We start from the raw sequence: 14496 nt of genomic DNA, 5'->3' as shown, positions 1-14496 counted from the left end.
TTTCTCATCTATAAAATGGAGATGTTAATAGTACTTGGCTCCTACTTGTGAGGAATAGTGTGGTAAATCATGTAAGAGTACTCAGCGTGTGGCGCATAGTAGGTGCTGTGCACATGCTGTGGTACATGTGGGAAATGACTGACTTGGCACTCTTGTTTATCCACATTGCACTCTGGGAGCTTAGAGTCTCGGAGATGCTGGCACCCCTGAGAGGCTGTCCCATTCTCTCTGTGCTGGTAGAATCAGGTTTCTGAGCCTATAAGTCTGAGGAAGACATTCAGCCATGGTGACTTCTCCAAAGTAATGCCTTGTGGGGACCTTAGGCAGTGACCCAGAGGGCTGCCTCTGCTTGCCTCCTGCGTTCTTTCCTTTCTTCCACATCTTAATGCCACTCGGGACTGTTGAGAGGGCTGGACGGGATGTCTGTAAGCCCTTGCAGACAGCAGGCATAAATGATACATGATAAATGAATGAATGAAATTGCCTGCTCATCCCTTCTTCCGGGGCTGGCAGTCCCCAGGGAGACAGACATGTGCGGAAATTGTACAGCCACATATGAAGAGGAAGGAGGACTCTATTGTATCAGAGGAGGGAGGTAGGGGGGAGATTTTGTTTGTTTTGAAGAAAATTCTAGGAATTTCCTAGAGGGAGGAGCTTCCAGATGGAGGAGGTGGTTTTCGTGAGTCTTGGAGGGGTGAACAGGTTACAGGGAGCTGAGGTGGCTGCAGCCTGGGTGTGTGTGGCAGAATGCTGGGAGATGAGGCAGAACCATCTGATGGGGGCCAGATCCCATGAGTATGAACAATGACAAATTGTGCTGTGCTAATAGGTTTTGATTTCATCCTACAGGCAATGGGGATCCCCTGGAGAATTTCAGGCAGGTGAGTGACAAAAAGGAATTTGCATTTTATTTATTTAGTTAGTTTTTTAAATGTTTAGTTATTTTTGAGAGAGACAGAGCGTGAGCAGGGGAGGGGCAGAGAGAGAGAAAGGGAAACACAGAATCCAAAGCAGGCTTCATGATCATGTGAGATCATGACCTGAGCGGAAGTTGGACACTTAACTGACTGAGCCACCCAGGCGCCCCAGAAATTTGCATTTTAGATGTGAGATCCTTGAGAGTCTGAGAGGTGTTTTTTTTTTTTTTTTCTTTTTGAGAAAGAGAAAGTGAGAGACAGAGGTAGAGGGAGGAGTAGAGGGAGAGAATCCCAAGGAGGCTCCATGGCTGGTGCGGAGCCCAATGTGTGCCTCGATCCTGTGACCCTAAGATCATCACCTGAACTGAAATCAAGAGTTGGCCACTCAACCAATTGAACCACCCAGGTGTCTTGAGAGCAGAGGAAGTGTCTTATCTACCCTTGTGTCTTTAGTAAGAGACGTACAATTTTATTCGTGGTAAGAAATCCACATTTGGTAAATGAATGAAAGACAGCAGTGGTGGCTATGGAGGATAGATGGGTCTGAGGGAGACCACTAAGGAGGCCAGGTGGGGGCGCTGAGCGTGTGAGCAAGGGGAGCATTGGGGCTTGGGAGGAGGTGACCACATTTGAGACTTGTAAAATTAGACCTTTAGGTGACTGGCTGTGGTGGGGGCACTGATGAATGAAGACAAAGCAAAGATGGCTTTATGATTTCTAGCTAGGGTGATGGCAAAGCTATTAAAAATTGAAAGAAACAGGGGGGAAGAACCAATATGCTAACATCTAGGACACCACCACAGTATGAAGTGCTCAGTGGGCATAAATGAATTTTTCTCTCAGAATTTTGCCTGAAAACAAGGCTGTCATCGTTAATGCTGCTGATCAACTCTTCTGAGTCTTTGAGGGGACCCAGAGTTTCAGTTTCAAGGTAGGATTAAAGAAATCACGTTGCAATGATCACCTGTATTATTTTAGGTCATGTGTATGATGGGACATCTCTGGAAGGGGCAAGTATAAGCATATGTGTTTAACTATTGAACTATGAACATTACGAATACACAACTGAATGGAATGTCCGGAGATTTCCCTTATACCCTCTACTTCCCCACCCCGTCCCCCCTGCCACAACCTCTCCCACTGTCAACATCAGCCACCAGAGTAACACATTTGTTACAACTCGTGAATCTAAAATTACTCTAAAATATAAAATCTGTTAGTTAAAAAAAACTCGATACAAGTGTATACTAGTATACATTGTGATTATATGCATATACAACTGTGTACAGCTATCTGCAGTGGAGACAAACAGGACCATCTAGGGTGGGATCCTGCCTCTGGAATCTCTAAGTTGTGTGGCAATGAGCCAGCTCTCAGACTCACTGTCCACATGACTGAGGGCTCTCAAGTTTTCGAAGGAAGCTGAGGCATATTAGAGAATCCCCCTAAACAGTAGGCACTTAAGATGAAAACTGTTTGGTGTGCATATCTAAAGTATTTATTCTGGGTTGCCTGGGTGACTCAGTGGGTTAAGCGTCTGACTTCGGTTCAGGTTATGATCTTGTGCTTCCTGAGTTAGAGCCCCACATTGGGCTCTGTGCTGATGGCTCAGAGCCTGGCGCTTGCTTCGGATTCTGTGTCTCCCTCTCTTTCTGCCCCTCCCCTGCTTGTGCTCTGTTTCTGTCTCTCTCTCTCTCTCTCTCTTTCTCTCTCAGAAAAAAATGTTTATTTCCCCACATGCCGCCACTTTTATACACCTCTCCTAAAATGGCGGAGAACAAGGGGTGGGCACTGTGCTGGACATCTCCACAGCACATTCCATTCATCTGGCGCCAACACACATTGCTCCAACAGGAGGCTGGCAGGGCAGGCCGCTGGCCCTGCTGACTCCACCCCCTGTTCCACCTGCATTGAATGATGCTGGTTGGTGTCCATCCTGAGCCCTTACAGAACTGCTATGTTGTCTTAATCCAGCTCCTGAGGAAATAACAAGTGCTTTCTGTAGATGAAAAGACAAATTGGCCTGTGGCCGACAGCTCTGAAGTCCACTGCAGCGAGCAGAGCAAAATTTACTGTTTCATCTCACAATGCATGTGTTTTAGCTCTTTCTACCACCAGATTTAACAAAACTCTAACGTTAAATTTAAAGTAGCACAAGGATTTTATGAATATCCTGTATAATAAGTTCCACCCCACATTGCCCCATTCCCAGAATCTAAGAGACTGGTATTTACTTTTCTAACTATTTCCGGGGGGCGGGGGGGATTTTTTAGATCTTTTTCTCCCCAGGCCTCCCAAATAATGGTGGTGTATTTTCTCTCTAATGGCATGGACAGAGGCCCTCTTCTGCTGACTTTATTGATCAGGTTTGAGTTAATGGTAGTGGTTTGTTTGAAGTAGGTTTCTGTATGTGTGTGTTTGAGGGAAAATACATGCAAAGAGGCAGGTAGAGTAGTCCTTTGGGTTCTTGCTGTGACCAAGAGGTTTTTATCTTTTTAAAAAAATTCTTTTTTCTTTGAGAATAAAAAATTATGCTTAACAATCTTAGTTGGCTTCGTAGTGGGTCCAATTATTGGGGGATAAAAAAATCTCATCAATGACATTTTCAGGTTTAGTATGACTACATTTATATACTTAGAAGGACCAGTTGTATATAAAAACACTCATTTTGATGAAAACTGTAAATGCTTATTAAAGCACTTTGACTTCCTTCTTTTCTGGCAACTGCTACCTAAAAATATCTCTGAATACTATGTTAAGGGAAAATGTTTTGAAAAAAGTGGAAAGTTATATGAGAAGGTGCATAATCCCAAATCTCATAGAAATAAAACAGAGGCAAAATATGTAAATAAGATTGTGTGTGTGTGTGTGTGTGTGTGTGTGTGTGTGTGTGTAAATTATATATGCCATATATTTTCTACCATCCACTCTTCAATAGAGAATATTAATCTTATATACTCAGGAACACAATTAGTAATGATGGATTTTTAAAGAGCCCTAGACATCTTGATAAGGTCAACCAAGAATGGGAACCTGTAGATAAACTTCATCTTTATACAAAATAAAGGAGAGATTTCGAGAAGCTCGGGGAGGGTCTACTAGCTCTTTCTGTACCCTGTGGTTTTATGTGGTTCTTATGAAACCAGCTCAGGCAGAAGACAGCGGTGACAGGGTTATAGAACCTGGGGCTGAATCAGGACGAGGCTTCAGACCCTGAAGTGCATGATCAGGAGCTCAGCACCCAGTACAACAAGGAGGAAAGTGCTAGCCACACCATGTCTTTTCTTTCTCCAACTTCTGAACATTGAAACACATTTGGTTTTTATGTGTTTTTCTTGGAGGAATGGTTGGGATGCCTGACGTGGTCAGGGACAGAGGAAAGTGGTTAAGAAAGCATTTGCTACAAAGCGATGGGAGAAAAATTGAATTGCTCTGTGCATGGCTGGTTGAGTTCTTCCAGCTGTATCTATGATAAAGAGAATACACAATTGGGGATTTTCCTCCTGGACAATTACTATTACACGGACTACCAGTGGGATCCAAAGCATTGCCACTTGTGGATGGCTTGAAAGAGAAGCATTATTAAGAGTCATTTGTAATGGGATTTTACTTCTGGTTATAAAAAATTTGATAACCAAATTCACAATACAAATGATTAAAAAGGCCTAAAGAGTGTTAATGGCAGAATTTGGTAAATGATGTATTCATGAATACCAGATCTTTCTAATTCATGTGCCTTGCTTGGGCAATATTGAATATGTAAACTGTGATCCATCTGGACTCAAATAGGCCTTATTAAGACAGCATTTTGGAAAAGGAGGTTTCCCCCTGCTCACTACTGCTTTGAAGTTTTTGTTTGTCTGTTTTTTAGATTTTTAAAAAAATTTTAAGTAATCTCTACACCCAATGTGGGGCTTGAAACCACAACTCTGAGATCAAGAGTCACACGCTTCACTGACTGAGCCAGTCAGGCACCCCTGACTTGAAGTTTTACTGTAATCAATCCTAAAATATACTCAACAAAATTTCTTAGATGAACCGATCTTGAGTGCAACTCAACGTTTGCTAGTTTGTTTTCAGGGAAGCTACGGGGTGTGCTGATCCAGAAGGGGTGTGAAAGGAGGGGTTTGTGTTGGTGAATGCTGCTTCTGTCATCAGCTGGTTTTGGAAAAGTATAAAAGCCTGTGGTTTCATTTCAGAAGTCACTAAACATCGAGCGCACATTGGTTGTTGAGGAGGAAGTTTGTGGCAGGATATTATGAGGTGACAGATGTGCTGACGTTGAGGTCAGGGAAGGCGATGCTTCCCAGACACACATGACCAGTGGCTGCACTGTGCCGAGGAGTGGGAATATCAAGGCTTCACCCTCAAGTGGTGTTAGGGCCAATGCAGAAAGCATGAATGGCACTAAGTCTCTGGGGGCTACATGGAGTCTACCTGGCCACCAGGTAACAAGATCTGAATTTTGAGCTGCCCAAAGCCAGTGGTTTTTCTCAAATGTGGACACATCTGCCTATATCTTAGTTTTGGGACAAGATGTTTTACTCCCTTTGACAAGAGGTTCTTTGATTTGAAGTTAAGGATAACTAAAACAAAATATGGCCTGGATTCTGTTTCATCCCCTATTAGTCTGACCCCACCTGGTGTACTGTCATCCAGTTCTGGCCCCCGCCACCCAGAATTAGTGCAGACTCCATGAGTTGAGGGCTCGATCCTCCATAAGGGTGCTGCCACTTCAGACGCCAGGCACACTTTGGGGTTCCCAGGCCACCCGCACTATTGACCAACCGGTTACAAATTTGGGAGGTTCCCACAGCCCCCTCAGGCTTGATAATTTGCCCAAAGCACTATAATTAAGGACTACACATTTATTATAAAAGGATACAGAACAAGACCAGCCAAATGAGGAGACATGTGGTGCAAGGTCTAGAGGGTCCTGAATGCAGTTTCCCTGCCTTCTCTGGGAGAATCAGAAGCTGTCACCCTCCTGGCCCAGCCATGTGCTCATCAGCCAGGAAGCCCTCCTGAGCTTCAGTGTACAGTTTTTATTGGGATTTTATTACGTAGGTGTGATTGATTAAATCATTGACCAAGTGATTGAATGTGATCTGCAGTCCTCCTCCTCACCCTGGAGGTAGGGCTGTTATTCAAAGTCCCAACCTTCTAATGAGGTGGTTGGTCTTTCTAGTGACTAACCTTCATCCTGAAGCTATCCACAAGCTGCCCCCGCCCCCCCCACCCCCCAGCTCGTCATCTTATTAGCATAAACTCAGGTGTGATCCAGGGGCTCATGACTGACAAGTACACTTCTATTACTTGGGAAATTCCCAGGATTGTAGAAGCTCTGTGTCAGGAACCTGGGACAAAGACCAGACAAACTCTGTTATAGCATGAGAAGACAGGTGATATGGGCATGTTTCTGTATAATGAACTATAAATGATATACAGAGGGTTCTGATAGGTCTTCTAAACTGTAGCCAGCACACAGAGAAAAGTCCATATGATGACCCAGCAAGAAGAGGGCCATCTGCAAGCCAAGGAGAGAGGTGTCAGGGAAAACCAGACCTTCTAATACCCTGATCTTGGACTTCCAGCGTCTGGAACTGTGAGAAATACAATTTCTGTTATTTAAGGACCCAGTCTGTGATATTTTGTTATGGCAGCCTTAGCAGACTAATACAGTGCCTTTGCTTATGCACTTCCTCAGAGTTTGCTTTTCTAGAGTCTTTGCCAGTTGTATTCCTGAGGAGACTCTAAGATGTTCTACAAGATGCCTCCTGCTAATTTGTCAGTGTGGGGATGGTTTCTGACTCTTTGTAGGTGTGAGGACTCTGCCCATGCTGCTATTCTGCATTGACCCTTCTGTGCTCGATTCTATCCTTTTTTTTTTTTTTTTAACGGCTGTGCTATCTGAGGCTATTTCTTACCTGCATTTTGTGAGACTTCTTGTTCATCCCATTAAATCTGTCCTGTCTGGAGCCGCCCCGGGGCTGCTTTCATTAAATGGTCTTATGTCAACTGTCAGGTGGATTAGTCTTGTCAAGTATAATCATTCTGTTGGGAAGCTAAAGGAAACAGATGCAGAGGAATTAGGTAAATTCTACCTGAGCACATATAGCTAGTTGGTAAAATAAGTGAAATTTGAATATCAAGCTCTTACCTCATGTTTAACTCTGCTTTCCACTCTACCCGTGAACTGTCTCACATTTGTGAGTTAAATGAACAGAAACATTTTGTTGACAGTCTTCCCACCTCTCTCAAAATGTGTGGAACCAGAGCAAACTACTTGTCCTGTTAGTGTCACCTCATTAGATTCTGGGAACTGCAAGAAACGGAAGAAGAACTTAATAGCAATAAGCTCGATTTTTCTTAACGTTCCCCTTTAGAGGTTCTGAGCAAAGACAGCAAAGGATCCAGATCACCCAAAAGTGCCAATTAAGGGAACTTGACTGCATATCCAGATAACAAAACTGCTACCAATTATCCAGAGGTTTCTCTTCAGTGTCCACTTTGTAAAAAGTGGCTGGTGAATTCATCCATACCAGGCGCTGATGTTTATACCTTCTATTTTAAAAATGAGTGAGAAAGAAGACCTCAGTTTTCCCTTCTGAGAAAAGAGAGTGTTCTAAAAACATCTTATTTTAAATTACTTGCTTATGGACACCCAAAAGATTCCATAAAAGATGGGATGTGGATATAATTTAAGGGAGATGTAGTTCCAAGTTGTATGAGATTAAAAAATAAGGATGCACAGAAAGCCTCCAGCTCTTCCAGTCAATCTGATGGATGCTTGAGTTCTTCCCTTGATTATCTTGTTCTTTAGCCAGCAGTCCTCATGTTGAAACGAAGAATGGAGATGATTAACTCAGAAATAGGCAGGTCATCTGACAAAGAGGAGGAATAACCATCTGCCAAGAGGACCTGTCCTACTAAACCTTCTGCATCTCCTCTAAGGTTTAAAGACATTTGTGTCTTTCTCATGAAGCCTCTCCAGAGTCTTCAGACTAAAGCCTTCATGCCGGAGATACCTGCTTCCTTTGTTCATATTCACGCAAATCCACAGGTACTGTGTTTCATGATTTAGAAGAGTTTTTCCCTTTTTAACAAGGATCCAATCAAAATAAGATCAGCAACAGCAGCAGTTTTAGAATTAATCATTTTGTTTGTTTTGTTTTTAAAGCCCAAGTTAATAGCCCCTTCAAAATAGATCTCAAAACAGAATGGACCAATTGTACTCAAAATTCTGGTGCACAGCCCTGCACATCACAAGGCGCTGTCTTCCCTTGCCATATTTCTAAATAGTTATAGATGGTGTTCTCAGTTTGTGCGTGTCATTAATAGAGGAAGATGGAAAAGCAGCTTAGCTCCTTGTCCCTTTCTTCTGTTGGCTCCTATACCCGGGGTCTTCTTTTTGCCCCTCCAGACCTATCCATTCCCAACCAGGGAGGCTGGTTCATATGGATGTCATCAACATACTCTGATGCCTTCTGGCTCTGGGTGGGTTTGGCTAAAGGAAGCCATCATCAGGAGACAGAGATGATGGGTGCAAAAGAGGTAGAGGTGTATTCCAGAGGCTTGCTTCCTTCTAGTTCAAGAGGGATGGCTGCATCCTGCTTCCAATGAGTGACCCTTTCCCTGTAGCTGTGCTCTGAGGGTACTCAGAATCTCCCTTTCCTGAGACCCTTCAGGCCTAGAAGGTGGTAACCAAAGTAGGAAGTTTCCATTGTTGGTTTCATAAGCCCTGCCTAAGCCTCTGTAAATAGTCCCTTTATCAAAATCTCAACTAGCCTGGTTTGCATGAGCCATCTGTTTCTAGATGGGTCTGATACCATTCTTTGTGTTCCTCTCTCTCTCTTTTTGCTGTCTCTCATTCACCTTTGACCCTTTCCTCTTCCCTAATTTCCTCCCTCTGACTACCATTCTTAATTTCTATGTATATCTCTTTTCCCTGATCTTCATTTTCTCTTTTTCTCTCTGACACTTATATTCATGCTTTTCATTACAGTAATACTGCATTATTTACCTTATTTCGGGGTGTGGAGATGAGTTTCACTTAATGAAAATCTTAAATAGTTTTGAAAAATATAAAAGCAAGCTGTTCTTGCTACCGGGTATGTAAAATGGTATAACCACTTTGAGAAGCAGTCTGGCAGTTTCCTGAAAAGTAAAACACACATTTATAATATGATCTAGCCATTCCATTGATAATTATTTGCCACCCTCACCCAAATTGAAAGCATACAAAGGATTTTACATGAGTATCCATAGCATTTTTACTTATAATAGCCAAAAATGGAAACAACTCAAATATCTGCCAGTAGGTGAGTGTATAACAAATTGTAGGATATCTATGCAATGGAATACTACTTAGCAGCCAAAGGGAATGAACCATTGAGATATACACAACACGGATGAGTCTTGAAGTAACTAGGTTGAGGGGCGCCTAGGTGGCTCAGTCGGTTGAGCGTCCAGCTTTGGCTCAGGTCATGATCGTGGGTTCGAGTGCCGCATTAGGCTCTGTGCTGACAGTTCAGAGCCTGGAGCCTGCTTTGCATTCTGTGTCTTCTCTCTCTGCCCCTCCCCACTTGCGCTCTGTGTGTGTGTGTGTGTGTGTGTGTGTGTGTGTGTGTGTGTGTCTCAAAAATAAATAAACATTTTTTTTTTAATTTTTTTTTTCACCGTTTATTTATTTTTGGGACAGAGAGAGACAGAGCATGAACGGGTGAGGGGCAGAGAGAGAGGGAGACACAGAATCGGAAACAGGCTCCAGGCTTGGAGCCATCAGCCCAGAGCCTGACGCGGGGCTCGAACTCATGGACCGCGAGATTGTGACCTGGCTGAAGTCGGACGCTCAACCGACTGCGCCACCCAGGCGCCCCAACATTTTAAAAAAATTTTAGAAATAACTAGGTGGAGTGAAAGAAGCCAGACAAAAAAGGTGCATCCTGTAGGATTTAATCTATATAAAATGAACTAAGTGACAGAAAACAGATTGGTGGTTGCCTGAAGGTGGCAGGGGGCTGAGAGAGGCCAGGAGAGAGGGATTATAGAGGTGCATGGGTTAACTTTTGGAAGTAATGAATATGTTCACCAACTTGTTATGATGGTTTCACAAATGTATACATGTCAAAACTTATCAAATTGTGCACTTTAAATATGTGCGGTTATACCTCAATAAAGCTGTTAAAAATAACACACAGTGATGGGCTTAAAGATGGTCTATTATTAACCAATTACCATAGATGTAGTGGTTTAAAATAGTATAAATTTACTCTCTGATAGTTCTGGTGGTTTCAGATAGTTGGTTCCTTTTGGAGGTTTTCAGAGGAGAATCCATTTCCTTGTGTTTTTCAGCTTCTAATGGTCATCTGTGTCTCTTGACTTGTGGCCCCTTCCTCCACCATCAAAGGGCATCGCTCCAATCTCTGCTATCATCATCACATCACCTTCTCCTCTGTAGTAAGAGCTCCCTCTGCCTCCCTCTTATAAGTACACTTGTGATCACATTTAGGGCCCATCCCGATAACTCAGGATAATCTCCCTTTCTCAAGATCCTTTAAAAAAATTTTTTTAAGTTTATTTATTCATTGAGAGAGAGAGAGAGAGAGAGAGAATGTGAACAGTGGGGAGAGAGAAAATACCAAGCAGGCTCTGCACTGTCAGCACAGAGTCCAGTGCAGGGCTGGAACTCCCAAACTGTGAGATCATGACCTGAGCAAAAATCAAGAGTCAGATGCTTAACAGACTGAGCCACCCAGGTGCCCAAGATCTTTCTTTAAAAAATTTATTTATTTACTTATTTTGTGAGAGAGAGAGTGCATGTGCACGCACATGAGTGGAAAAGGGGTGGAGAGAGAGGGAGAGAGATAATCCCAAGCAGGCTCCACACTGTCAGTACAGAGCACAGAGCCCCATGTGGGGCTCAATCCCATGAACTATGAGATCATGACCTAAGCTGGAATCAAGAGTTGGATGCTTAACCAACTGAGCCACCCAGGCGCTTCCTCATCTCAAGATTCTTAATCACATCTGCAATGTGATCTTTGCCATATAAGGAAACATTTACAGGTTCTGGGGATTAGGACATCCATATCTTTGGGGACCATTACTAAGCCTGCCTCAGATGGTGTACTGTTTGCTCTGCAAAAATTCATGTTGCTTAGTGTCTGGGAATAGCTTCTCTCTTTCTGTTTTGCACTGAAGTATTTATAAGTAGCCCTGGCTCTTGAAGAGGATAATTTCCAGGTTGGATACTCCCTGAAAATCTCACTGGGCAGGAATCACTAACTGTGTTACTTCTGTGCACAATACTAGGCATCCCCAGTGTAGCAGCCTAAACCTCTCAAACCCATTCTTGCGTGGGCCATGCATTGTTGCAGAGGGGGGCTCGGATGGCTAGGGGAAAGATGATCCTTTAGACAAATGTTGCCATTCTGCCCAAAGCTATTCCCTATTTTACAGGCTCCTATCTGCCCTTTGTTAACTCGTCTCTAATCATACCCCCCTCTTTAACATACTATCTTTTCCAGTCTGACTGGTGAGGTGCTAGGAAAATGCTCACCACCTCACTCTCTGTAGGAAGCAGACATCAGGGCCCATTTGTAGAGATGCTTCTAGAGAAGCTGCTGAGATGGAGCTGTCATTCCTAAAAAAGGATGGACCCTTGGGCTTTGCTGACCCTCAACCCTAGCCTCTTGGAGCTTTCTCAGAGGAGTGGAGAGGCTGTGGATAGGGTTTGATGTGCTAGGGAATGAGGTCAGGAAGAGACTTTGCCTTTTAAGAAGCCCCTCCCCCGCCCCGGCCCCCCCCCCACCCCCCACGGGGCAGCGGATGGAATCAGAGAGATGCTGTTGCTTGCTGCTCACAGCCTCTGGAGTGGCTGCCTCAGATTTGCACTCTGGCCTACACCCACAGGAGGCCCAAATCTACTCAATCAAAAAATATCTCCAAACTGGGAGTTCTCCAATGTACGATTGCCTCCAAAAGGCAGACAAATGGCAAGACTTGAATCTAGACTAGGAAGTTTGTGGTTGAAACTTGGGTGCCTCTAGCAATGCCTTTGGGGCCCAGAGGATGGTTCTCAGGCTGTAAAATGAGAGGGGTAGCTTCCATCTACAAAATACTCTCCTAAAGCAGGGGAGATGGTCCTATTTGTTCCTTTTGCTGCCCTAACATGCTGGATTTCCTCCATGCAGCATGTAGCCTGGGGATTCTGGTGGTCTCTCCTATGCAAAGGGTCAGGTAAGGGAGATGAAAATGTTATCCTGGTGTGGACACAGCTGAAGTTCCTTCCCTTGCCTGAAGGGGTCAGCAAAGGCCCAGGAAGGGTAGAGACATCTTGACTCCCAGGAGAGACCATTCCTAATAGGCCATCAGGTCCAGGAGACAGTCCCTACTGAGCTGCTGTGTTATTAGTTTTTCTGCTTGCACATAGACAGATCCTCCCACAGTGTTCCCCTAACTGCCTGGAGATATTGGGGCAGGCCTTGGATGTTGGAGAATGGGAGTCTGTGTGGGATACGGGAAAGGCGGTGGGCCCAAGGCCCCCGACTGAGGAGAGCCATGTCGTGTAGAATCCCCCAGCTCTGCCCTCTTGGATACTTCCCCTGGGATGTCCATGTCCTAACCAGAGCCTGTAATCAAGCCATCAAAGCTAATAGGATGATTTCCGCATAAAATGAAATTGTGGATGAAGAATGGGGATGCAGGAAACAGATTAATGGTTCTAATGCTTTTTCCTCAACTTTCACTACTCAATAAAGTACAGTCATCTGACTCCTTGTTTGTGTGCTAGGAAATGATGACTTCTCTGAGAGGCTCTTAGCAATGATTGTTTTGTTCCTTGTTGTCTGTGTCTATTTGAGTGGGGACAGGCAGAAGAGACCTTGACAGAGATGGGCAGCTCATCACAGTCTGACCCTTTGATGAGCATCTGGCTTCTTTTCCAGTCTCACTGGTTGCTATATTTTCAATTGTCAATAGTGTTTCTGTTGTTTAATTACAAAAGTATGACAAGAATACACACTGTTATTATTAAAAAAAAAAAAAAAACAGAGGAAAGAACAAAAACCTATTTTACTTGACTCTTCCAGTCTACCCCTTTCTAAGAAGGGAGAATCTATTATTGTTGGTTTGGGAAATATCCTTCTCTGTATATGTGGTGGTTTGAAAATATGTCCACAATATTTGATCCTACTTCCTTCAAATGGTGGAGCCTAATTCCCCTCACCTTAAGTGGAGGATGTACTTAGTGACTTGCTTTTAAAGCATGAAATATGGTGGAAATGATGGTTTGTGATGTCTGAGATTAGGACTTGAGTGTTATTAGGTCTTTCTCTTTGTCACTCTCTTGGACCACCTGCTCTGGGGCAAGCCAGCTGTTCTGTTGTGAGGACACTCCAGTGGACCTAATGAGAGGCCCATGTGGTGGGGAACTGAGGCCTCCTGCCAACAGCCATATGATTGAGCCATTAAGAAATGACTCTAATAGATTCTACCACCTCTGAGGGTACAGGCTCTCTGATGTCAGGCACTGTGCTCCTCAGGGTTTCCCTCTCTTGGAAATAAGAGCACATATTCCCTAGGTGTGCTTTTCTATTGATAAAGAGTCCCTAAGGGTTTATATAATAGGCATATCTACTTCCAGAGCTCGGGTTATGTGGTGGTTTCTGATACTTGCTGCTAGTACTATCCTCCAGGAGGAGAGGATTTATTACTTCAGTTGCTGGGAGTGCTACTGGCAGAAAACCCTCAACAGTCAAACCCTTCAGGATTTCTTTAGCTGAAGGAGACACCATGCCCAAGGTCTTGACCCCTTCTCACAGCCCACATCTGATGATTGATGAATGAGTGGTACGGAGCCCAGCCCTCTCTCCCCAGCTCAGGAGAGCTCTGCAGGGTATACCATCTTCAGATTCCCCTGCAGGATTGCCTGAGGCATTCCGCTAAGACTGCATTGCAGCTAGACTCCATCCTCTGCCCACTCTGCCTCCCCACTCATCCCTTTAACAGGTATTGGTACTGGAAGGACTTGCTAATAAACCTCCTGCATGTTAGTCTCAATCTTAGAGTCTGCTTCCTGGGAAACCCAAGCAGGGATGGAATATTTTAAGAAAGCAGATGAGGATGAGGTGAGGTTTTAGAGTTGGATGACTGGCACCCAGCTGGTGTCACGTGTGGTAGACAGAGCACTGATAGAAGGTGGCAGTGCAATCGTCCTCTGGTTATGAACTGTGATCGTGTGCTGGTGGAAGGGAATGCGTCAGCTGTTGCAAGCCATTTGACACACATAGGGAAAATAGCAACTATATTGATGCTCTGGAGAAGGATACAAAAGCTGAGGGTAATCAATAAGTTGTTATTAAAAGCTAAGTGTCGGGGCGCCTGGGTGGCGCAGTCGGTTGAGCGTCCGACTTCAGCCAGGTCACGATCTCGCGGTCCGTGAGTTCGAGCTCCGCGTCAGGGTCTGGGCTGATGGCTCAGAGCCTGGAGCCTGTTTCCAATTCTGTGTCTCCCTCTCTCTCTGCCCCTCCCCCGTTCATACTCTGTCTCTCTCTGTCCCAAAAATAAATAAACATTG

At 44.2% G+C, this 14496-nt stretch overlaps 2 long non-coding RNA genes across 9 annotated transcripts in view; one reads left to right on the top strand and one right to left on the bottom strand.

Annotated features, from left to right (window-relative positions):
- LOC121031543 (uncharacterized) overlaps window positions 1–14496 on the top strand; it is a 222481-nt gene that overhangs the window by 1931 nt on the left and 206054 nt on the right. For all 8 annotated transcript variants that reach the window (XR_005790770.1, XR_005790773.1, XR_005790772.1 and 5 more), the window contains exons 2-3: window positions 850–881; window positions 1761–1848. This is a non-coding gene — a long non-coding RNA (uncharacterized LOC121031543). The remainder of the gene's footprint in view (window positions 1–849; window positions 882–1760; window positions 1849–14496) is intronic.
- LOC121031549 (uncharacterized) lies at window positions 6795–7209 on the bottom strand. The gene is made up of 2 exons (XR_005790779.1): window positions 7078–7209; window positions 6795–6982 (listed from the first exon to the last, which is right to left on the bottom strand). It is a non-coding gene; the product is annotated as an uncharacterized LOC121031549 (long non-coding RNA).

This window comes from Herpailurus yagouaroundi, unplaced genomic scaffold (genome assembly GCF_014898765.1).
Source record: "Herpailurus yagouaroundi ecotype Mexico unplaced genomic scaffold, PumYag 141, whole genome shotgun sequence".
NCBI classification, from domain to species: domain Eukaryota; kingdom Metazoa; phylum Chordata; class Mammalia; order Carnivora; family Felidae; genus Herpailurus; species Herpailurus yagouaroundi.
This window is presented reverse-complemented; position numbering and strand designations above follow the sequence as displayed.